Below are 25,228 nucleotides of genomic sequence, written 5' to 3'. Positions count from 1 at the left end.
GTAACTATGTAGTAAATTTTGAAATCAGGAAGTGTGATCCCACCACCTTTATTCCTCTTTCTTCAAGATTGTTTTGTTTATTCTGGGTCTTCTGCATTTCTATATGTGTTTTAGGATTGGTTTACCAATTACTATAAAATAGGCAGCTGAGATTTTGATAGGGATTGAATATATATAGACCAATTTGGGAATTATTGCCATCTTAACAATATTGAGTTTTCCAATTTATAAACATGGGATGTATTTCTATTTATTTAAATATTCTTTAATTTTTTTCAAGTGTTTTATAGTTTTCAGAGTACAAGTCTTGCATTGCTTTTATTAAATATATTCCTAAATATTTTATTCTTTTTGTGCTATTTGAAATGGAATTTTCTTAATTTCATTTATGGTTTGTTCATTGGTAGTATACAGGAATGCAATTGATTTCTGTATATTTATTTTGTGTCCTGAAACTTTGCAAAACTCATTTATTACTTCTTATAGTTTTTGTGTGTATGTCTAATTCTTAGGGTTGTCCATGTTCAAGATCATGTAATCTGTAACTAGAGATAGTTTTACTTTCTTCCTTTTTGATCCGGATGCCTTTTATTTCCTTTTCTTGTATGATTGCCCTGGCTAGAACTTCCAGTACAAAGTTGAATAGAATTGGGGAGAGCAAATGTCCTTGTCTTGTTCCTAATCTTAGGGGAAAACCTTTCAGTCTTCAACTGTTACTATGATGTTAATTAGCTGTGGGGTTTTTTTGTTTGTTTGTTTGTTGATAGATTCTTTTTATCAGGCTGAAGAATTTCCTAATCTGATAAGTGTTTCTATCATGAAAGGGTATTGAAGTTTATCAAATGGTTTTTCTGCATATATTGAGATCATCATATAGTTTTTGTCATTTATTCTATTGGTCATGCATGTAACATAGATTTGCTTTTGTGTGTTGAATCACCCTTGCATTCCTGGATAAATCCCACTTTGTCATGGTGCATAATCATTTTTATGTATTGCTACACACACACACACACACACACACACACACACACACACTCACACACAGACTCAATCTAGAAAACGTTGTATTTAAAGTATTCATCAATAAAACAAAATAAAGCAACCAATTAAAAAGAAAACAGTAGGAGTTCCCATCGTGGCACCGCCGAAACAAATCTGACTTGGAACCATGAGGTTGTGGGTTTGATCCCTGGCCTCACTCAGTGGGTTAAGGATCTGGCATTACTGTAGCTGAGGTGTGGGCTGGCAGCTACTGCTCTGATTGGACCCCTAGCCTGGGAACCTCCATATGCCATGGGTGTGGCCCTAAAAAAGATGAAAAAGAAAAAGAAAATAGTAAAGTTCCCCCAAATAACTTTGTAAGATGAAGATGTTTTTGTAGCTTTAAGAAATTATTACTTCTAGAATGTTGTCCAAAACAGTCCATTGGAATTGACCAAAGTCCAAAAATGATTGGTTCATTCATATGAATCAAACCTCATTAGAGAGGCAGAATTCATTGTGGTTTGTAAGACATCTCTAGAATCCTGCCACATTTCCCAAACATCATATCCTTTCTTCCTCTTATCTGCCATTCCACTTGCTGCTTCCAGAACCCTGGGGAATGGAGGCGGTAGGTGATCCTGCAGGGTTGGTGGGCAAGGCAGACATGCTGGATTACCCTCAAAAATGCAGCATTTTAGGGAAACTCAGACCAGCAAGTAGAGACAGAAGTGATCCAGGCATTGTGTGTGTCTGGTTAACTCAGCTCCTAAGCATAGGCTTGCTGCTGATGAGGTCAGAGAGTCCTTAAATCATTCAGTTTCTCAGCTTTAAGCTAAGCTACTGCAGCACAGGACAAGGAAGATGATCATTTTTACTTTGGCTTAACAGTTGATTGTTTTTCACAATTGTCTTAGTAGTGCATTTGTATTCTCACAGTATTTTGTAAGGAGTTCCATTTATTTACATTGAAATAGTTAAATGTACAGAGAAATGGTCAAGGGCAAAGGACTTCAATATGCATGTAAAATTCCTATAATCTGTGCTCCTTAAATGTGTAGCAGAAGAGATGGCTCCACAGCTCTCTTGCCTCTCCTTATTGTGCCCTTGATGTTATGTTCTCACCTCACTGCCAAGAAGAATGTCTTCCTTACCTCTGACTAGCCTTTTCCTCTTGTCTGTCATCAGAGGAGATGGAGAACAGCTGCTCTATTTTATGGCCTTGCAGTTAATTTAATTTATATCTGCTGTAAACATGATTTCTTAAAACTTAATAGAATATTTCAGTTTGGCATGTAGGAAGAGCCTTCTGCCTTGCCCCAGTCATTCCCAGTAGATGTGCTTTATTGCTTTAATTTATGTTTTTGTCTCTGTTGTTGTTAGGTTTTCTCCCCCCCAATATTGTGATTTTATTTTTATGACCACATTCTTCCTAGGAATTTTCTGGGCATGTGACATTCCAAAATTTTATTAATTTCATGACCCAGCCCACTGACAGATAGATGATCTCAAAAAGATAAGGGAATGAATGTTTAAAGAGAGCTGCAAAGTCTTAGAGTTAGTAAAGACTCAGGTGTTGTTATGGCAGCTCCTCAGAGATGATATGGGTGGAATTCTTGGACAAAGGGTCTGAAGGTCTTTTTGTGTGTCTAGCATCACTGCTTATATTTTCCATAAGTGAGAAATATCTAAGAGGGAAAACTGGGAATGAAATGAAGTCTCTCTTTCTCTTGTTGACTTAAAAAAAAATGTGTAATGTAAAAGCTGTAGCCTGGGAGACAGCCTCTGGGATAGCTGAGAAACTGTTCCAAGGAGTAATGGGGGAGGTCGGTATGTATGTGATTTTGGTGAAGGGGTTACATGTAACCAAGCACACATCTCAGTAATAGGTTGCTGCCAGTCATAGGGAACAAATATCTTAGTTAATGGTTTTAGTGCTTTTATCAAGTATAGAAAGATTCAAAAATCTAAAAATTCAAAAAATTTTCTCCTGAAAATATCTAACTATCTGAAGGCTAGTTCTGCCAGATTTTTCAGAGCACAGAACGTCTCATTCCTAATCTCTGTCCTGAACTCCTTTTGGGGTGTGTTAAAGGTCAACCTTGCAGAGGCTAATGACTCAATTCTTGTAGAGCTGGATGACGATCAACCTTCTTTAGTCAGCATCCTTTCCACCCTAGCCAAATGATGGAAAAGTCTTTTGCAAGGATGGTCTGATGCCTTCTGCCCACTAGTCTCTGACCTGTGGCCCAGAGGGCAGGCATAAAGAATTTAGAAATAGGCATATGATTCCTCCAGAGGAAATTGTGTAAGGTTTAAGCCGTGTGGACTTATGGCCTCACATGCCAATGAGAGAATGCAACAGCAGATCTCTTTGGAGTGAAGGAGCCACCTCTGCTTGCCTGCCATTTCTCACCCTTTCAACTGATGCAAATCAGGTTACTGCCTTGCATACATAGCAAGGTTTTCATTCCAGCCCATCACCTAGTTTTCTGTGGGTTTAGCAACATTCCTTACTGATCCAAGTAACTCCAGAGCTGATGGGGATTATTTTCAGGAGTTTTACAAATATGGGTGGACATGTCAAATGTTGTAGCAGGTGCTTTATTTCCATTATTAACCCAGCTTCCTTTCTTCCTGGAAGTGGCGTCAATTATATTTTCTCTCACAGAATAAGCACTTAAGAGCAGGTAAGAAGGATCTTCCTGAGGGATTTCTCTTGCCCACTATCAAGTTCCTTGGAAAACCTGAGTTCTGAAAGCCTGTTACTTCGCAAAGGAACTCTCCAAAAATTGGCCTGAATTCAGTGCCCGATTTTCGCTATGCATTGTTGCTAACTACCCTGGTGTGCTGAACTCCACTGCCAGATTCTAATCCTGACTCCACCACTTCTACCTGTGTGGCTTTGGGCAAGTTACTTAACCTCTCTAGGCTTCAGAGTAACAAGACCTACCTAAATGCACATATATCTTTTAGAACAACACCTTGCAGATGGTTAGTGTTTAGACTAACATTAGTCACAGTGGTAATGATGGGGATGACATGCTGGGTGCTTTACTAGGTGCTTTAGATATAGTCTAACCTTGGCAAGTTAGACTCCTTTTACAGATGAGAGAGTAAGGCTCAAGGAGAATAAGTCATCAACTCAAATGCATAAAGTTAGTAGATGACGGCACAGGGATTTAAACCCAGTTCTTTCTAACCTAACTCTGAAATTCTTTTCTTTATTATGCTACCATGTTACTGGATCAGATCAGTGTATGTATTAGGAAAGTTCTGTACAGTGTTGACTAAAAAAAAAAAAGCGCAACCTGAAAGTTGAGAATTATGTTTTATTTTGTGGACAAACCAAGGACTTAGGCCTAGGAGAAAGCCTTTTAGGTAGTTCTAAGGGACTGTTTCAAAAAGGTAAGGGAGGTGTCAGGACATGTAGGAGTTTTTGCTCAAAACCAGGTAGCTGAATATCAAAATATGTTAAAGTGTTAAAGAGAAAAACCAGACATCTCAAGTTGATGAATTTAGTACTGTTCTATGTATGGAAAAACGCAAGAGTCTGGGCTCATTAAAAATCACACCTTTGGTATGTATCTTGTTCTTTTCCATCCTGAATCCCCTCAGGGTATACAGCTGGGGAAGCTGAAATGGCTGATGGCCTGATGGCTGCAACATCCTTTGTCTACTGATAAGGTACATGATATTCTTTGTCCACAACAAATTATAAACATTTTCACAAATATTACTTGCTAATCACTTGGATTTTGCACAAATCCATAGGTCTGGGTTACTGTCATCACAGTTAACAGATGAGAAAATGGGTTCAGGTAGAATGAAACCTGCCTGGAGTTACCACTGTGGCACAGTGATTTAAAAATCAGACTGCAGCAGCTCTGGTTGCTACAGAGGTGTGGGTTCAATCCCTGGCCTGGTGCAGTGGGTTAAAGGAACCAGAATTGGTACAGCTGTGGAGTAGGTTGCAGCTGCAGCTTGGATTCAGTCCCTGGCCTGGTGACTTCCATATGTCACAGATGAGACCATTAAAATAAGAGAAAGAAAGAAAGGAAGGCAGGAGGAAGGGAGGGAAAAGAAAGAAGGAAGGAAGGAAGGAAAGAGAAAGAAAGAAAGAGAGAGAGAAAGAACGAAAGAAAGAGAGAGAGAGAGAAAGAAAGAGAGAAAGAAAGAAAGAGAGAAAGAGAAACAGAAAGAAACTGGCCTAAGTTTACCCAGTTGACATGTGTGGACAGGAACCCATGACTTCTAGCTTAGCCCCTCATCTTTTGCTCATGTCACTCCACCTGGGGAACAGCTCTTTTCTGAAGTCCACTGTGGCTTTCAGCTCCCAATCAGAATTCCTTTCCTTGGATTTCAAGATTGCCATCTTCTCCTTCAAGTCATGCTTTCAGTTTTCTTTAAAACTCTGGCCAAGAGTTCCTTCTTCCAGGAAGTGTTCATTGATTTAAATTAGCTGGTCTGCTCATCAACTTTTCTACATGGATCCTCTGCCCTTGTCTTACTGCTCTTGATAAGTTTTTCTCACAACTGCCCTTTGGGGAAGGTACTATTATTACCTAGCTCACAGAGTTGAAATTTAATCCAGTCTGATTTTATTTATTTTTATTTTTATTTTTATTTATTTTGTTTTTCCTTTTCAGGGCCACACCTGTGGCATATGGAAGTTCCCAGGCTAGGGGTTGAATTGGAGCTGCAGCTTCTGGCCCACACCACAGCCATAGCAACTCCAAATCTGAGCCATATCTGCAACCTACACCACAACTCACAGCAACATTGGATCCTTAACCCACCAAGGATTGAACCAATATCCTCATGGATACTAGTTGGGTTCGTAACCTGCTGAGCCACAATGGAAACTCCCTCCAGTCTGGTTTTAGAGACTGTTCTTAACTACTCAAGCGTTGCTGCCTCCTTATCCCTGATGTGTAAACCATTAGATGGCAGTTTGGTGACTTTGAGTACTCATGCAGGGAAAGGCCATTTCTGTGACAACAAGCATTTGAGTGAAGTAGTGGTGGCTTTTCACTAGAGCTCCTTGAAGTTATTTTCAAAGTAAGTTAATAAGTAGCTGCAGTTATTTGTGATAACAGGTATAATGCATAATTTGGCTCAGTTCTAAAGAAAATAAGTGGTCTGTATGGCTATCCTGGAAACTGGTGGACTAGGTTGCATTTGATCAGTTGGAAATGATAAAGGCAAGAAACTATCTCTACATAAAGGAGGCACCCAATGAATACTTAGCGAGTATACTTATCAAATCTTTACTGAGCACCATCTAAATGCTGAACTCTGTACCAGGTGCCATGGATACAGTGATGAGTACGAGACAGAAATCTCTGTCCTCCTGAAGCTTCTATCCTACTAGAGGAGCCAGACTAGAAATCAAAAATGTAATATTATGTCTGATAGTAAAACGTGCTATTCTTGAGAAAAATGAAGCATGAGGAGGAGAGAGAGATTGAGTGTGGTGTGGGTATCATAATGATTCTTTCTTTTTTTATTAGAGTATAGCTGATTTACAATGTTGTGCCAATTTCTGCTGTACAACAGAGTGACTCAGTCATGATGACTGTTTCTGATAGGACGTGGAGGAAGTTATCTCTGAGAAGATGATTTGAGTGAAAATCTAAAGGATAAGAAAGAGCTGGCAATGCACAGATCTGGGAGGAAACACTTCCCCAAAGATATCCTGAACAGAAAGGAACTGGATATGTTTGTTAAACAGCAAAAAAGGCCCTCCATCATCATTTACATGTCATTGAGCAAGTTGTTTACTTTCTCTAAGCCTCATTTTCTTTACATACATAAAACTCAAATGACATTAAACCCTGTGGTCTTTCTTAAGATAGAGGGAAGCATTGGCTTAATATATCCCCCTCCCTCCACAGCACCACAATCCTATGCCTAATAAATGTTCAAACCCTCCCACTCAACGATTTTCCAGTTCCTGAGGGATTCTGTTCTCATGCTCCTTATGTATCTCGAGCCCATGATCCCATACGTGCAGGTTTGACCTTTGAGGCATTCCTGAGATGGGAAACCAAGGACTTTTCATAAGAATTAAAGAACACCCACCCTGTGCTAGGCATTGTGTGCACATCAGATGAATGGAAGATTTGGGGATGAGGAGAGACCCAGAGGTGCACAGCCAACCTATGCAGGAGTGGCAGGGCCCGCACTTCAGATGGGAGAGTCCCAGGAATGTCTTGGCTCTTTCTTAGCGCTGGTCTCCAACTTCCTCAACCCCTTTCCTCTCCTTTTGTTTTTCTTCTTATCCTTCCTGTAGCAATGCAACAATTTTTCTTTTCAAACTTCTGCCCTCATCCCCTTTTCTGATGTTATAAGAGCTCAACCACCTTAAGAACCTCTTTCAAAGTATTTTTTTTTTTTTGAGCAAATAAGAGTGGTCTCTTTGAGTATAATTCTGGAGTTTTAAGAACAAGTTATTGTTCACAGCCCTACTCTTGAACTGAAGGTAATTATACTAACTTTTTTTGGTTTATTGGAAGGATTACCTGGGATGATGTAGGCACAAGCTTTAGCAGCATTACTGTCATAAAGTAAACATTCAATAAGCAAAGGCAACAATTAGTGTGACTATTGTGGTAAAGGTGGGGTGTTTGTTAAGTCACTCTGGGTTAGAGGCCAAAGGACTTTGGGGATTAACTTAGCAAAGTTAGGGAGATAAGGACTAGGAGATCTCTTGCTTCAAATATGACAAAGAAAATCACTGTCAAAGGAGGAAAAGAGAATATTGAGTTGACACTGGGAGGCAACAAACAAACAAACATAACAAAAAAGAGCCTCTAGAGATATTGAGGTAGAGAAAAACAGAGCAAAGGGAATAGAGGATAAAGGTGATGGGATATAATTAAAATGTAGATAAACTTATGAGAATTCCTATCTAAGCCTTAAACCTGGTAGGTGAATGACACATGCAGCCTCTCCCATACTCTGTAAAACAAATTTGTCAAATGCAATTGGAAAAACGCAAAGTGAGTTTTGGTTAAAGATTAATTATCCCCCTTCCCTTCCTCAAAAATCTCAAAAAGAGGAGATACCCTGTGGTGCAGCACATTAAGGATCCAACTTTGTTGCTATGGCAGCTCAGGTTGCTGCTGTGGCTCAGGTTCGATCCCTGGCCCAGGAAATTTCACATACCATAGGTGCAGTCAAAAAAAAAAAAAAAAAAATCTCAAAAAGAATGAAAAATAGAGATAGTATTTTGGTTTCCAGTAAAATAAGGATATTACTACAATTTTAAGCCACAAACTATGTAGCAAACCTGTGAAATCTGGACCAAAATGGGGAAAAACACTGAGAAATAACAACATATCCTCAGACCTTGAGCAAGAGGGACATTTCCCCAAGAGCAAGTGAGACTCCACTGAAATGCCCATCCAAGGATTCTTTAAGTGACATACGATCCAGAGGCACAGAGAGACACAGCAGAGGAGAACTCTCCCCTTAGAGACCCAGTTAGATGCCACAGAATGTGGCAGGTAGAATTCAAGGGGAAACCAGGCTGACACACAATTTTTATCCACTATTTATTCTCCTAGTTGTATAGATGACCAAAAGTGATATGTGATGAAGAGAGTAGAGGGAACAGCATTTTACAAATTACCAAGCTCCTAAATGCCAAAGACTGAGTAATGATTTGATGAGAGGTTCTAGGAGGCAATACATTCTCTTTGAGCTTACTAACATTTTTCACTACTTCCCTTCCTCCACAGACTGTCTTTCAGCCGGTCTATGAGATGAATATTGATCAGGAAGAACCACCCCCATAGATCTGTTTTGAAATGAGAGGGAAAATAAAGAAGAAAGGAAGGTAAGACAAAGAAATATAAATAACAACCAGAGAAAATTTCCAAATAAACAGAAGAAGAGTTCGGAAAAAGAGTTCTCTCTACTTGCAAAGAAATTATAGAAGGTACATGTAAATGAAAAATATTACAGAGAAAAAAAAGCCATACTATGTGCAACAAAAAATAAGAATAAATCTGACTAAGAACAGAACTTTCACTCATTTATTCAACGTATAATTCCTGAATACCTCATATGCCAAGAGTGGTGGAAGATGATGGATTTTAACAGTGTTTAAAGTTGGCAGCATCTCTGCCCTCATGGAGCTCACAATCTAGAATGGGGGTAGAGAAAATGAAAAGACTAAACTTACCTAGTACTATAAAAAGCATAAAATAGGACTATATAATAGAGAATAAAAAGGTGAGGCTTTTTTTAGATCAAGTGACCAGGAAAAGTCTCTCTGACTGTGAAATAATTTATCTGAAACCTGGATAACATGAGTGGTCCAGAAATAACTGAATCACTATGCTGTACTCCTGAAACTAACACAATAATGTAAATCAACTATACTTCAATTTGGAAAAAAACAAAATAAATATCTAAGAAGACCTTCTAGGTAGACATAACAGTAGTAAAAAAAGATTATAAGGAAGATAGACATGAGTGACCAGTAAAGACTATCCAACAAATATGTAATTTGTGTTTGAAAAAAAGAAATGAACAAATGAAACAAAATATGTTTTAAAATGTAAAAGGAAAATAATCCCAAAATAAATACTTAAATCTGCAGATTGAGTGAATAATGCTATGATGAAAATTTGATACTTGAATGATCAACATCAGTCCATATGAATGATATGGATAATCAGCCTGAATCTGGGCTGGTTTTGTGGCTTGCTTTGACTAGTATCATCTTGTGACAGCTCTGAGGTCTTACATGCTTCTAGTCTCTTTCCTGCAACTCTGCTGCTGGTATGTGAACACACCTGGGCTATCCTGCTAGAGGATGAGAGATCACACAGCAAAGTCACCCCATTGCTCCTGCCAAGAGATAACCAACTGCCACAACGTGTGAGTGAGGGGATTGTAGAACAGCCAGGCTCCAGCTGACCTGTGTCCTTCCTGCCCATAGATACTTAGGTGATTCACCCATGATCAGTCAAGCCAGTACAACCCCCACAGATCTGTAGACCTGTGAGCTATATAATAAATTGTGTTTGGGAGTTCCTTTGTGGTGCAGTGGGTTAAGGATCCAGTGTTTTCACTGCAGCAGCTCAGGTCGCTGCTTGGCATGAGTTCCATCCCTGGACTTATACAAGCTGTGGGCACAGCCAAAAAACAAAAACAAAAACAAACCAAACCAACCAAAAAAACCTCAAAAGTAAACAAAAAACAAACCAAAAACGGCTTTAATATTTTTAGCAACACTTTTACTAAAAATAATTTTATTCAATCAAAATTCTATCACGTTATCTATCCTTTTAATTGTAGATATGTCTAAAGAAATGTCAGGAACAATGATAATAAAATGTTAATAGTTGTTCTTTCATGTCATGTTCTTTCATGGTAAATTTTTGTATAATTTTTACATTGTGTTTTATAGTACTCTATATTACTTGACTTTATTATAATGGATATATATCAACTTTATAAAAAAACAGTTGAATCATTCTCTTAAAAAGAGCATGCTATGTAGTAACGAAGTGCTCAAAAATAGATGGGGCCATGTTGAAAGGATCAAAGAGCAATATGAGATCCTGGATTGGTTCCTAGACCAGAATATGGACCTTAGCGGGAAAACCACTGAAATTTGAATAGAATAAGGTCTATATATTTGTTATTATTGTTGTATCAATGTTAATACTTTGTTTCGATCATTGTACGATGGTTATGTAAGATGCTATACAATAGGGGAAGTTGGAAAAAACATAAAGGAAACTGTGTACTATTTTTGCAATTGTTGTCTAAAATTATTTCAAAATATATATACTTTTTGGCCTCACCCACAGCATGCAGAAGTTCCTGGGCCAGGGATCGAACCTGTGCCACATCAGTGACTCAAGCCACAACAGTGACAGTACTGGATCCTTAACTGCTAGGCCACCAGGCAACTCCTGATACATTTTGCTTTTGAAATGTAAAATTTGTGAAATAAATAGGAGAACATAAAAAGTAACCAATAACTAATGCATATAGTAAAGGAAAATTGCTATTAGGTGCATACTGATTCTGATTCATAGTTTTAGAATTTCAGATGTTTTGAGAATGAAATTTATTGATGTAAATATTTAATGTCTATAACATTTTATTACTGTCATTGGAGTTCCCACCACATGGCATCTCTGCAGTGCCGGGATGCAGGTTTGATCCCTGGCCCAGCATAGTGGGTTAAAAGACCTGGCATTGCTGCAGCTAGGCCGTAGGTTGCAGCTGAAGCTCATATTCAGTCTCTGGCCTCCTCTCCTTTCTTCCAGTTTTATTGAGAAATAATTGACATATCACTGTTTAAGCATGACAGCATGGTGTTTTGATTTATATATATATATTGTGAAATGATTACCACAATAGGTATTGCTAACATCCATTTTCTCATATAGATAGAATAAAAGGAAACCAAAGAAAAAAGGAAAAACATTTTTGTCTCATGATGAGAATTCTTAGGATTTACTCCCTTAACAACTTTCCTATATATCATAGAACAGTGTCAGCTGTAGTATCATGTTGTAAAAACAACTCTAGTACTTATTTATCTTTTAATTGGAAGTTTGTACCTTTTAACCAGCTTCTTTCAATTCCCCCTCCCTCTCTCCTCCACCTCTGGTAACCGCAAATCTGATCTCTTTTTCTATGAGTTTGGTTTTTAGATTCCACATATAAGTGAGATCATATGGTATTTGTCTTTCTCAGTCTGACTTAATCTCATTCAGCATAATGCCTTCAATGTCCACCCATGCGGTTGCAAATAGAAGGATTTCCTTATTTTTCATGGTTGAATAATATTGCATTATATGTATGTATGTACCTGTTTGTGTGAATGTGCGTGTGTGTGTGTGTATCTCCACTGATGGACATTTAGATTGTTTCCTTGTCTTGGCTATTGTAAATAGTACTGCTCAGAATACAGGGGTACATAGATCTTTTTGTGTCAGTAATTTTGTTTCCTTTGGATACATTATCAGAAATAGAATTGCTAGATCGTATGGTAGTTCTATTTTTAATTTTTTGAGGATCTTCCATACTGTTTTCCATAGTGGCCACACCAATTTACATTCCCACTAAAGTGCACAAGAAGAGTTCCCTTGACATGGGATTAAGATGGCAGAATAGAAGGACTGAAGCTCAACTTCGCTCCTAAAAACAACAAAATTTACAACCAAATACTGAGCAATCTTCAAACAAATGAACCAGAAACTTTCAAAAAGATATCCTACTCCAGAAGACAAAGAGGAGGCCACATCAAAAGGTAGGAGGGGCAATTACACGATATAAGCAACCCCATACCTCCTGGGTGGGAAGCCCCACAGACTAGAAAGTAACTATTTCACAGAGACTCACCTACAACAGTGAGAGTTCTGAGCCCCGCATCAAACTCCCACATGTGGGGAGCTAGCACTGGGAGAAAGAGCCCCCAAAGCATCTGGCATTGAAGGCCAATGGGACTTATGCACAGGAGCTCTACAGGACTGGGGGAAATGGAAACCCCAATCTTAAAAGGCGCACACAGACTTTCACGTGCACTGGGTTCCAGGGCAAAGCAACGTCTCCATAGGAATCTGGGTCAAACCTGACTGCAGTTCTTGGAGGACCTCCTGAGAAAACAGGGGTGAATGTGGCTCGTTGTGGGGGAAGGACATTGGAAGCAAAGCTCTTGGGAATATTCATCAGCACAGAGGTGGCCATTTTGGGAAAATCTGGCCCCACACATCAGTGCTGACAAGCCCCAGGCCAAAAAACAACCCAGGTGGGATCACAGCTCCAACTGTCAGTAAACAGGCTGCCTAAAGAACCCCCATGCACACAGCCACCTCTAATCTCACCCAGAGACAAAGCCCCACCAACCAGAGGGATAGGAATCTGCTCCACCTACCAGTGGGCAGGTATTGGTCCCTCCCATCAGGAAGCCTACAGCAAGCCCCCCTACCAACTTCAGTCACAAGGGAGCCAGACACCAGAAGTAAGAGAGGCTACAACTCTATTACCTATACCACACCAAAAACCTATAAAAAATGATAAAACAGAGAACTATAACTCAGATGAGGGAGAAGAAAAAACCCCAGAAAAACAGCTAAGTGATCAGGAGATCCTCAGCCTCCAGGAAAAAGACTTTAGACTGTTGATGCTGAAGATGATGCAAGACATTAGAAATAAACTGGAGGCAAAGATGGATAACTTACAGGAAACACTGAGGAAAGAGATACAAAACTTAAACAAGAAGAGATGCAAAATACAATAACTGAAATAAAAAATTTCACTAGAAGCAGCTAACAGCAGAATACAGGAGGCAGAAGAATGAACAAGTGAGGTGGAGGACGGGATTAGTGGGAATCATGTATGTGGAACAGAGAAGAGAAAAAAGATTGAAAACAAATGAAGAGCGTCTCAGAGAACTCTGGGATAATGTGAAATGCACCAACATCCATATTATAGGGGTGCCAGAAGGAGAAGAGAGAGAGAAGGGGACAGAAAAAATATTCCAAGAGAAAATAGCTGAAAACTTCCCTAACATGGGAAAGGAACCACTCTCTCAAATCCAGGAAGTGAACGAGTACCATATAAAATAAACCCAAGGAGGAATACCCCAAGACATGTATTGATCAAACTGACCAAAATTAAAGACAAAGAAAAAATACTGAAAGCAGCTAGGGAAAAGAAGCAAAAGACATACAAGGGAACCCGGATAAGTTTATCGGCATATTTTTCAGCAGAAACTCTGCAGGCCAGAAGGGAGTTGCATGATATACTTAACATGATGAAAGGAGAAAACCTCCAACCAAGATGACTTTAACCCAGCAAGGCTCTCATTCAGATTTGAAGGAGAGATTGAAAGCTCCACAGATAAGCAAAAGCTAAGAGAATTCAGCAACACTAAATCAGCTTTACAACAAATGCTAAAAGAACTTCTCTAGACAGAAAAGAAAAGGCCACGACCAGAAACAAAAATACCGCAAATGACAAGGCTCACCAGCAAAGGTATACATACAGTAAAGATGTGAAATCATCCACACACAATTATGCCACCAAAATCAGAAATTGTGAGAAGAGGAGGGTACAAATGCAGGACACTGGAGATGCACTTGCAATTAAGAGACCAACAAATTAAAACAATCATATATATATATATATATAGACTCATATCAAAACTTCAGAAAAACTGCAAACCAAAAATCTACAATTGATACACAAACAAATAAGAAAAATCAACTCAAAACAACACTAAAGATAGTCATCAAACCGCAAGAGGAGAGAACAAGAGAAGAAGGGAAGAAAAAAGAGCAGTAAAAACAAATCCAAAGCAGTTAATAAAATGGCAATAAGAATATACATATCAATAACTACTTTAAATGTTAATGGACTAAAGGCCTCAACCAAAAGACATAGACTGGCTGAATGGATACAAAAACAAGAACAATATATATGCTGTCTTCAAGAGACCCACTTCTCTTCTAGTCACACATACAAATTGAAAGTGAGAGGATGGAAGAAAATATTCCATGCAAACTGGAATCAAAAGAAAGCTGGAGTAGCAATACTCACACCAGACAAAATAGACTTTAAAATGAAGAATATTATAAGGGACAAGGAAGATCACTATCTAATGATCAAAGGATCAATCCAAGAAGAAGATATAACAATTTCAAATATCTACACACCCACCCTAGGTTCACCACAATATATAAGGCAACTGATAACAACCTTAAAAGGACAAATTGACAATAACACAATCATGGGGGGGGACTTTAACACCCCACTTACAGCAATGGACAGATCATCCAGACAGAAATTCAGTAAGGAAACACAGGCCCTGAAGGAAGCATTAGACCGATGGACTTAGATATTTATAGGACATTCCATCCAAAAGCAACAGAATACACATTCTTCTCAAGTGCACATGGAACGTTCTCTAAGATTGATCACATCCTGGGCTTCAAATCCAACCTCGCTAACTTTAAGAAAATTGAAATCATATCAAGCATCTTCTCCGACCACAACACTATACGACTGGAAATCAACAACAAGAAAAAAACTGCAAAAAACACAAATACGTGGAGACTAAACAACATGCTACTAAACAGCCAATGGATCACTGAAGAAATCAAAGAGGAAATTAAAAAATACCTAGAAGCAAATGACAACAGAGATATGACACTCCAAAACCTATGGGATGAAGCAAAAGCCGTTCTAAGAGGAAAGTTTAGAGCAATACAAGCCCACCTCAGGAAACAAGAAAAAGCTCAAATAAACAAAATAACGTTACATCTAAAGCAGCTCGAGAGAGAAGAACAGACAAGACCTAAAGTTAGTAGAAGGAAAGAAATCATAAAGATCAGAGCAGAAAGCAATGAAATAGAAACGAAGAAAACCATAGAAAAGACCAATGAAATGAAAAGCTGGTTCTTTGAAAAGATCAACAAAATTGATAAACCCTTAACCAGACTTATCAGGAAAAAAGAGTGAGGACTCAATAAAATTAGAAATGAAAAAGGAGAAGTAACAACAGACATCACAGAAATACAAGGATCATAAGAGACTACCATATGCAATTATATGCCAATAAAATGGACAACCCAGAAGAAATGGACAAACTCCTAGAAAAGTACAATCTTCCAAGACTAAACCAAGATGAAATAGAAAAGATGAACAGACCAATCACAAGTACTGAAATTGAAACTGTGATTAAAAAACTTCCAACAGGAGTTCCCGTCATGGCGCAGTGGTTAACGAATCCGACTAGGAACCATGAGGTTTCGGGTTCGGTCCCTGCCCTTGCTCAGTGGGTTAATGATCCGGCCTTGCCGTGAGCTGTGGTGTAGGTTTGCAGACGCAGCTCGGATCCTGCGTTGCTGTGGCTCTGGTGTAGGCTGGTGGCTACAGCTCCGATTCAACCCCTGGCCTGGGAACCTCCATATGCCGCAGGAGCGGCCCAAGAAATAGCAACAACAGCAACAACAACAAAAAAGACAAAAAAAAAAAAAAGGTTTAAAAAAAAAAAAAAAATCTTCCAACAAACAAAAGTCCAGGACCAGATGGCTTCACAGGCAAATTTTATCAAACATTTAGAGAAGAGCTAACACCTATCCTTATGAAACTTTTCCAAAAAATCACACAAGGTACACTCCTAAACTCATTCTATGAGGCCATTATCACCCTGATACCAAAACCAAACAAAGATACCACAAAAAAAGAAAACTACAGGCCAATTTCACTGATGAACATAGATGCAAAAATCCTCAACAAAATACTAGCACACCACATCCAACAATACATTAAAAGGGTTGTACATCAATCCCTGGATTTATCCCAGGGATGCAAGGGTTTTTCAATATCTGCAAATCAATCAGTGTGATACACCACATTAACAAACTTAAGAATAAAAACCATATGTCCTCTCAATAGATGCAAAAAAAGCCTTTGACAAAATGAAGACCCATTTCTGATAAAAACCCTTCAGAGGAGTTCCCGTCGTGGCACTGTGGTTAACAAATCTGACTAGGAACCACGAGGTTGCAGGTTCAATCCCTGGCCTTGCTCAGTGGGTTAGGGATCTGGTGTTGCTGTGAGCTGTGGTGTAGGTTGCAGCTGTGGTGTAGGTCTCAGATCCCCGTGTTGCTATGGCTGCAGCATAGGCTGGTGGCTACAGGTCCGATTGGACCCCTAGCCTGGGAACCTCCATATGCTGCAGGAGTGGCCCAAGAAATAGCAAAAAGACACACACAAAAAAAAACCTTCAGAAAGTGGGCATAGAGGGAACCTACCTCAACGTAATAAAGGCCATATATGACAAACCCACAGCGAACAACATTCTCAATGGTGAAAAGCTTGAAAGAATTCCCACTGAGATCAGGAACAAGACAAGTAGTGGTTTTTGCCACTACTATTCAACATAGTTTTGGAAGTCCCAGCCACAACAATCAGAGAAGTGAAAGAAATAAAAGGAATCCAAATTGAAAAGGAAGAAGTAAAACTATCCCTATTTGCAGATGACATGATACTATACCTAGAGAATCCTAGAGACTCTACCAGAAAACTGTTAGAGCTCATCCATGAATCTGGCAAAGTTGCAGGATACAAAATTAATACACAGAAATCGATGGCATTTCTCTACACTAACAATGAAATATCAGAAAGAGAAATTAGGGAAGCAATCCCGTTTACCATTGCATCCAAAAGAATAAAATAACTAGGAGTAAACTACCTAAAGAGACAAAAGGCCTGTACTCTGAAAACTATAAGACACTGATGAAAGAAATCAAAGATGACACAAATAGATGGAAAGACATACCATGCTCTTGGATTGGAAGAGTCAATATAATCAAAATGATTATACTACCCAAGGCAATCTACAGATTCAATGCAATCCCTATCAAATTACCAAGGGCATTTTTCACAGAACTCAAACAAAATATTTTAAAGTTTGTTTGGAAGCACAAAAGACCCACAATAGCCAAAGACATCCTGAAAAAGAAAAATGGAGCTGGAGGCATTAGGCTCCTGGACTTCAGATTATACTACAAAGCAATAGTCATCAAAACCGCATGGTAGTGGCACAAAGACAGAAATATAGATCAGTGGAACAGGATAGAAAGCTCAGAATTCAACCCACACACCTACAGCCAGCTCATCTATGACAAAGGAGGCAAGAATATACAACGGAGAAAGGACAGCCTGTTCAATAAGTGGCGCTGGGAAAACTGGACAGCCACATGGAAAAGAATGAAATTAGAACACTCCCTAACACCATACACAAAAATAAACTCCAAATGGATTCAAGACCTAGATATAAGACCAGACACTATAACACTCTTAGAGGAAAACATAGGCCAAACCCTCTCTGACATAAAGGACAGCAACATCTTCTCAGATCCATCTCTTAGAGTCTTGACGGTTAAAACAAAAATAAACAAATGGGACCTAACTATACTTAAAAGATTCTGCACAGCCAAGGAAACCCTGAACAAAATGGAAAGACAACCCACAGAATGGGAGAAAATCTTTGCAAATGAATCAACTGACAAGGGATTCATCTCCAAAATTTATCAATACCTCCTATAGCTCCATACCAAAAAAACAAACAACCCCATCCAAAAATGGGCAGAAGATCTAAACAGAGAATTCTCCAAAGAAGACATATGGATGGCCAAAAAACCCATGAAAAGATGTTCAACATCACTCATCGTTAGAAAAATGCAGATCAAAGCCACTATGAGGTACCACCTTACACCAGCCAGAATGGCCACCATCCAAAAGTTTACAAACAATAAGTGCTGGAGAGGGTGTGGAGAAAAAGGAACCCTATTACACTGGCAGTGGGATTGTAAATTGGTGCAACAACTGTGAAAAAAGGAAGCCTATTACACTGGTGGTGGGACTTTAAATTGGTGCAACCACTCAGAAAACTAAAAATAGAACTACCATTTGATCCAGCAATCCCACTTCTGGGCATCCATCCAGAGAAAACCATGACTCGAAAAGACACATGTACTCCCATCTTCATTGCAGCACTATTTGCAATAGCCAAGTCACAGAAACAACCTAAATGTCCATCGACAGAGGAGTAGATCAAGAAGATGTGGTACATATACACAATGGAATATTAGCCATTAAAAGGAACGAAATACCGGCATTTTTAGCAACATGGATGGACCTAGAAATTATCATGCTAAGTGAAGTCAGTCAGACAATGAGACACCAACATCAAATACTATCACTGACATGTGGAATCTGAAAAAAGGACAGACTGAACTTCTTTGCAGAACAGATACTGACTCACTGACTTTGAAAAACTTATGGTTTCCAAAGGAGACAGTTTGGGTGGTGGGGGGTTGAGCTGGGGTTGTGGGATGGAAATCCTATAAAATCGGATTGTGATGAATCATTGTACAACTATAAATGTAATAAATTCATTGAGCATTTTAAAAAATTTTCCCTTTTCCCTACATCCTTATCAACATTGTTATCATTCATCTTTTTGATGATGGGCATTCCAGTAGGCATGAGGTGATACTTATTGTGGTTTTAATTTGCATTTCTCCAGTGACTAGTAATATTGAGCATCTTTTCATGTTTCTGTTTGCTTTTCATATATATTCTTTGGAGATAAGGCTATTCCGGGCTTTGCCTAACTTTTAATTGTTGTTTGTGAGGTTTTTTTTTGCTATTGAGTTATACAAGTTTATATATTTATTATACTTTAAAAGTATTTATTAACACATTTCCAGACTAATTTTTAAAATTATTTACTTAATCAAAGGAATAATTCAGGAATTAAAACACTAGGTTATATCTCCAAGATAGCAAAACATGACAAATACAAAATATGTACTGAAAAGGGGTATATGTCTGCTATTGTGATGCATCAAGGGAAAGACCACTAGCTCCAGGTTGAAACATCAGTTTCCTTAGAAGCAGAACATTCTGTATTTTTAAATCAGTTATACTGTTCTTTACATCCATTTTGATGCTATAACTAAACAATATCCATACCACATGCCAAGACATTTTAAATGTATAAATAAACAACTCCAGTACATTCCAATTGTTTCATAAAGCAGTGCTTTTAAAAAGAGCAGTACTAACTCCCTACCTGGTTCATTATGGAGGAATTCTCTAGTGGATTCTGAATCAAGTAGAAAGGAAACCACAAAAACCTTGGAAAATTGCAACTGACGAAATAATTTTTTTTTCTTTCTTTCTTTTTTTTTTTTTAGCTTGGAAACAGTATTCTTATAAAGAGCAAGAACTCACACCAAGAATATTACATTTGTTTACAAAAGTTGTACATTAGAACTCTAAAATACTACTGTCAAGTCAAATGTCAGGAATGTTAATTAGCAAAAGGAAGGGGAGGAGTTGACTCCAGGCAGTTTGTCAGCACCAGCTCATTCTGTAAACAGAACTGTGTGGCTTAAATTCCACAGCAGCTACATGGAGGCGTTCGTTGAACACAGGAGATAATAAATGATAAAGCGTCTAGTGAAGAAACTATGAAAGGTTGCTATTCAAAAACTTTATCAAATAAATATATTCTTATTATAAATTTTCAGAAACTGAATTTCAGTTTGTTTAGCTTACCACTATGTGGGTATTTACTATTTGAGTTTTATTTCTGCTCTTCTCATTGAGTTTATTCCTTATTTGGATCAGTTCATGCCCTGTGTGGGCAGATTATACAGAATTTAGAGATATTTTTAAAGCCTGTTGTTAATTTTCCTATTCTAAATATTCTACTGTTTAACCATCAGCCATTTGCTCAGTCATAGACCAGGGAAAAAAGATATTCCCACATAAAACTAACATGCTTTATTTTCTCAGTGCTCATGTGTCTTATTCTATTTAGATATCTTATCATGGTACAGGCAAATGGATGTGGATTTGATGCAAATGGATGGATGTGGTTCGACAATTCATTTTTTATTTCTTTTAGCCATGATGTTTAACCAAAACCATTTCTTCTGTGCAATGTCACCCTAAATTCAACAGAGTGGGATCTGGCAGGCAAGTCTTGTAACAGACCCTGCATCTGTCTCGTGTCCGTCAATGTCATGGCTAGTGTGGAAGTTAACAAGGTATTTTGCGTCACAGGTGCAAGCCATTTAAAATTAACCCCAATTAAAATTTGAAATTACACAAATGGAACCGGTTTTTTGCATATTAATTTCATATATACACCGTCAGAATTATAAATAAGAGCTTTGCCTATGGAATAAAATGAACCACACCAAAATGCTATATCTTTAAGAAAAATGTCCAAAAATGATATGTGCTACTATGAATTTTTGTTAAAAATAAACAAACTCTGTAACATATTAAAAAATAATCGAGAGTGGATAAAAATCTCCCCCCACCAGTGCAATTATTCACATAATCATTAGGCAAATGTTCACATCTTGGGCTCAGAGTCTAGGATGCAATCATAAATCAATCCTTTATCTGTTCCTGTCTCCCAGTCTCCAAAATTTCTCTAACCACCTAAATATCCACATAGAATTCCAATTGATTTCAATAGCTCAACTGGACAAGCAGTAATGCACAGGCCAAACCCCTGATGTGTTTTTGACATTTGCTGATAAAAATGTGTGGGTGTTATTTTTCTTTCTGTCTAGGGATGTCCCACCCATCCTGACAAAGAAGGAAAACTGAACTGAGGTATCCTCAGCCAGCAAGGTCACTGCTGCTTGGCAGATGCTGGTGACTAGAAGAGTCCTATTTTTTTTTTTTAATTTAATTTTATTTTAGGGCCGCACCTGTGGTATATGGAAGTTCCCAGGCTAGGTGTCCAATCAGAGCTGCAGCTGCCAGCCTAAGCCAAAGCCACAGCAAAGCCAGATCCAAGCTGTGTCTGCAACCTATACCACAGCTCATGGCAACTCCGGATCCTTAACCCACTGGCGAAGCCAGGGATTGAACCCAAGTCCTCATGGATACTATCTGGGTTCATTACTGCTGAGCCACAACAGGAACTCCGAGGAATCTTGATGAGAATGAGGGTTTGAGACAGGGATGAAGAGATCAGAGGTCTGATTTGTCCTCTCTTCTGAAACCAACTATTTTAATTTCAAGTACAATACTTTTAAAAAACTCTCATTTGCAAGAAGAAGAAGGAGGAGAAGGAAAGAAAGAAAAAGTCTTATTTGCCGTGTGAAGCCAGCAGCTAGGTGCAAAGCTCAGGACCTGCCTGGAGGCATGAGCCAGAACTCTGTCCTCCAAGACCACTGTGCTAACCACATGTTCAGATGTCACCCCTCCCTTCTGAAGAGCCAGGCTATCTACCAGACTGGCCATAGAACTGTTATTTATATACAGTGTTTGAAATGGACATCAGAAATGGTAACAGGCAGATGCCCATATAATGTATCATCCAGCATAGACACTTTCTGAAAGAGGGCACATTAACCATGATGCCAGGTCAACAGATGTGAATGGAGCCCACAGGTCTGTGCTACTCAAAGGAGGCCTGTTCATGATGCCTGCATTTTCTCTTTTGTAGATTTGCAATTCAAAACATTTATAGCTTCCCTGAAGCCCCACCTCCGGGGTTATACTGCCTGGAAATGATTTTGAGAATGTATTTTGGGGCAAAACAGATTTGTCGAAGACAATGTCCTCATAAGTGTGTAGCAATAACTACAGAAGGAATTATATTCCCGCTTTGCTGTCCCAGTGTGGTTAGAGGAGATTCTAAAATTAGAAAAGAAACCCAAAAATGAAAGACCTGATCTAAGGGCTTAATTTTGCCCTTTAGGAAACAAAACACACAGAGTGGCCAGTGGTTCTTTAAAGATGTTCCTCGTAAATCTTCCACCACATGTTCATTTCATCTGCCTTTGCCTGACTCTCATTTCACTTTTTGAAAGTTATTTTATCTACGGCCTAGAAACAATGATACAGGTTGTCAACTTTAAGGCAATTCCCTTATGTGGGAATTGTGCATCATGCCTGCTATATAGCATGGCTTCCTGTCCAGTGGACATCATTTTATGCTTTTGTCTCTCTCTGAAATACCCGAGATGTGCCATCTCAAACAAAAATGTGACCATTCAAGGAGAAAGAGAAAGATAGGCTGAACTGCCACAGGAAATGAGACAGCGCTGGGGCCGGGGTGTGGGGGTTGGGGTTGGGGGAGGGACTGTAAATAAAACCAAGGCCTGGGCAGAGCGACAAGAAATATTTGGCATTCCTGGCTTCCCACAAAGGGTAGGTCAAGGAGAGGGAATGGGCAGTTGGGCTGGAGTGTACACCACAACTATTCTTTTTTTCGGACTGAATCCAGTCTACTGTGTCACAGAAATGTCCCCAGTGGGAAGCCCTCTCGTTTATTCTACACAGTGGCAAATGCTCAGGGTAATTAGACACGATGCCTGTCTATATGCAGGATGGGGTCAACGTCTGTGGCAAAGGCAGCTGCTGGTTTTGAGGCTGTGTGTTAAATCCACTTTGGCTAACAACCATCAGAGCCTTATATTCAGAACACCATGTGTTTAAAGGATGCACACCAAAACTCTCCTTCCACGAACCCCAGTCAAAACAAAGTTCATTGCTTCATGGTGTGCCCACAGGCAGGCTGTTTCAAAACCCTGCTGGCCAATTTCTGGATTGGAATTTTGAAAGAGGGGCCATGATATCCCAGGTAGTGAATTGAAGATATGCCTCTCCTTTCTCTGAAACTATCGGGGGGAAAAAACCCACCTCATGATCAATAACAAAATAACTGTGCATACACCAAGACAAAAATAGCCGTTCAGTTTAGAAGAGATGTGGTCATCAACAGGGTTTCTTTCTGCCTGCTTCTCTGGTCTTTTCTGGGTAATTCAACTTCTGCCACAGGATCTATAAAAAGTTGTATTGAGACTGTTTCATTAGATTTCCAGCGGTGGGAAATTCCAGCTACTGGAAATACACAAGGCCCGTGTAAACTCATTTTTTCCCCTTAATTCAAGTCTCTGGCTATCAAATAAACAGCAGAGCTTACTTTTTTGCTGGATGTCTAATTTCCTCAAGTGCTTCTAGACAAACCTCACAGGACAAGAAATGAACAGAAGTTCACATGGAGAATGGGACTCTGTGACCTGGGAGTGCAGGCAGCTTCTCCTCTGAGTCATTGGGATAAGCAGGTTTTAGGTGATAAATCGGAGGTGCCTCCCAGAGCAGCAGGGTGGCCTTCTTGTCCCCTCATCCACTTTCTGTCTCCATGGACCAGGGTGAAGTGGCAATTTGGCAGTTACCTTAAGAGTTTGATATGCAGCAAAAGTTGCTTTGGAATCTTTTTTTTTTACTTCATTCAAATGAACAAATGATCTTGATTCAGTGGCCTTATGCATTTCCTGAGACAGTCCCGATATCTAACATTTTGTTTGATCTTCCCTGTAAGTACACAGGAACCATGTTCCCTCAATTTTTGGTTTAGAAAACCTGGTTGGAGAAATCTTAGCACATCTGTGTATTTTATAGGAAGAACAAAGAAGTAGGAGAGAAGGAGGGCAGGCATGCAAACCTACTTGGTGACAGGTAACATGCCAGGAATTTGCACAGTTAGTACAACAGTAGTAGGTGAAGTTAAGTCAGAGAGAGGAAGACAAAACATCATATGATATCACTTATATGTGGAATCTAAAAAGATGATACAAATGAAATTAAAAAAAAAACCCACAGAAACAGACTCGTAGACTTTGAAAACAAATTTATGAATATCAAAGGGGAAAAGTAGGGGGGAGGGATGGATTGGGGGATTGGGATTGGTGTGTACACGCTATTGTAAATGGAATGGATGGCCAAGAAGGACCTGTATATCACAGGGAATTCTACTCAATATTCTTTGATGATGTATATTGGAAAAGAATCTGAAAAAGAATAGATATGTGTTTATGTATACCTATAACACTTTGTTGTACAGTAGAAATTATTTCAATATTATAAGTCAACTATAGTTCAATGAAACTTTACCCCACCCCTTGCCTAAAAAATAACAATGTTAAGCATTCTTGCTCTAAGCTTATAAATTAGGAAACTGGCTCAAAGAAAACAGTGACCTGGCTATGAAGTGATAAAACCAAGCTTCGAATCCAAATCTGTCTGACTTCAACTCCCATGGCTTGTCTACCAGTATATAAATTACTAACTCTGTTTTTAGGAAGCTTGATCATTCTTAAGAAGGTAAGATTTATAAGCATGAAAACTCTACAGTAAATATGGGAAATAATGTTTTATATTATGACAATGATAATTAAACAAATAATGTACTCATACGTTGCAAAATATGGTACATATATATACACCCAAGTTTTGTTTCCAGTGGTGTGAATTTCCTTTTTCATTATTTCTTGAGGAGGATCCCCAAAGCAATGCAGCCTGGAGTGTCTTTCAACAATACGTGGGAACTGAAATGCAAAGGAGTCACGACTTTGGCTCTGCCCAGGAAGCCCAGCCATCTACTAATGTGATGTGATGCTTCCTGCTTGGTGATGGCACAATGCTGCAGAGATGGAGGGAGTGCCAAGACACTGAAAGGTAATGGGGACATAACATCTTCCATTCCTTAAACATTCCCTGGGTGTCTGTTGCATACAAAGCACAATGCTGAAACTTTCTGGGATTAGAGGAAGGCGTTAAAACCCAGTCTCCATTCTCCAAGGTCTTACAGAGGAAGGAGATAAGAAACACGACTGTGTAAGAAAAGGCCAGATGATAGATACAAACAGTAAAGTGCGGC

The 25,228-nt window shown here is 38.9% G+C and overlaps 1 protein-coding gene across 3 annotated transcripts in view; it reads left to right on the top strand.

Moving 5' to 3' along the window:
• LOC146404875 (uncharacterized) overlaps positions 1 to 25,228 on the top strand; it is a 240,250-nt gene that overhangs the window by 198,663 nt on the left and 16,359 nt on the right. Inside the window, exons 3-5 of one of the 3 annotated variants that reach the window (XR_014842234.1) lie at positions 8,730 to 8,827; positions 12,057 to 12,268; positions 24,845 to 25,026. The gene's annotated coding sequence lies outside the window, so the exon portion shown is untranslated. The remainder of the gene's footprint in view (positions 1 to 8,729; positions 8,828 to 12,056; positions 12,269 to 24,844; positions 25,027 to 25,228) is intronic. The other 2 variants (XR_014842237.1, XR_014842239.1) reach the window with 2 other exon arrangements.

Source organism: Sus scrofa, chromosome 3 (genome assembly GCF_054392235.1).
Source record: "Sus scrofa isolate SSC_HxYL_T2T_F1_AM1 chromosome 3, Sscrofa_HxYL_maternal_Yorkshire_Landrace_v2.0, whole genome shotgun sequence".
Lineage (NCBI taxonomy): Eukaryota > Metazoa > Chordata > Mammalia > Artiodactyla > Suidae > Sus > Sus scrofa.
This window is presented reverse-complemented; position numbering and strand designations above follow the sequence as displayed.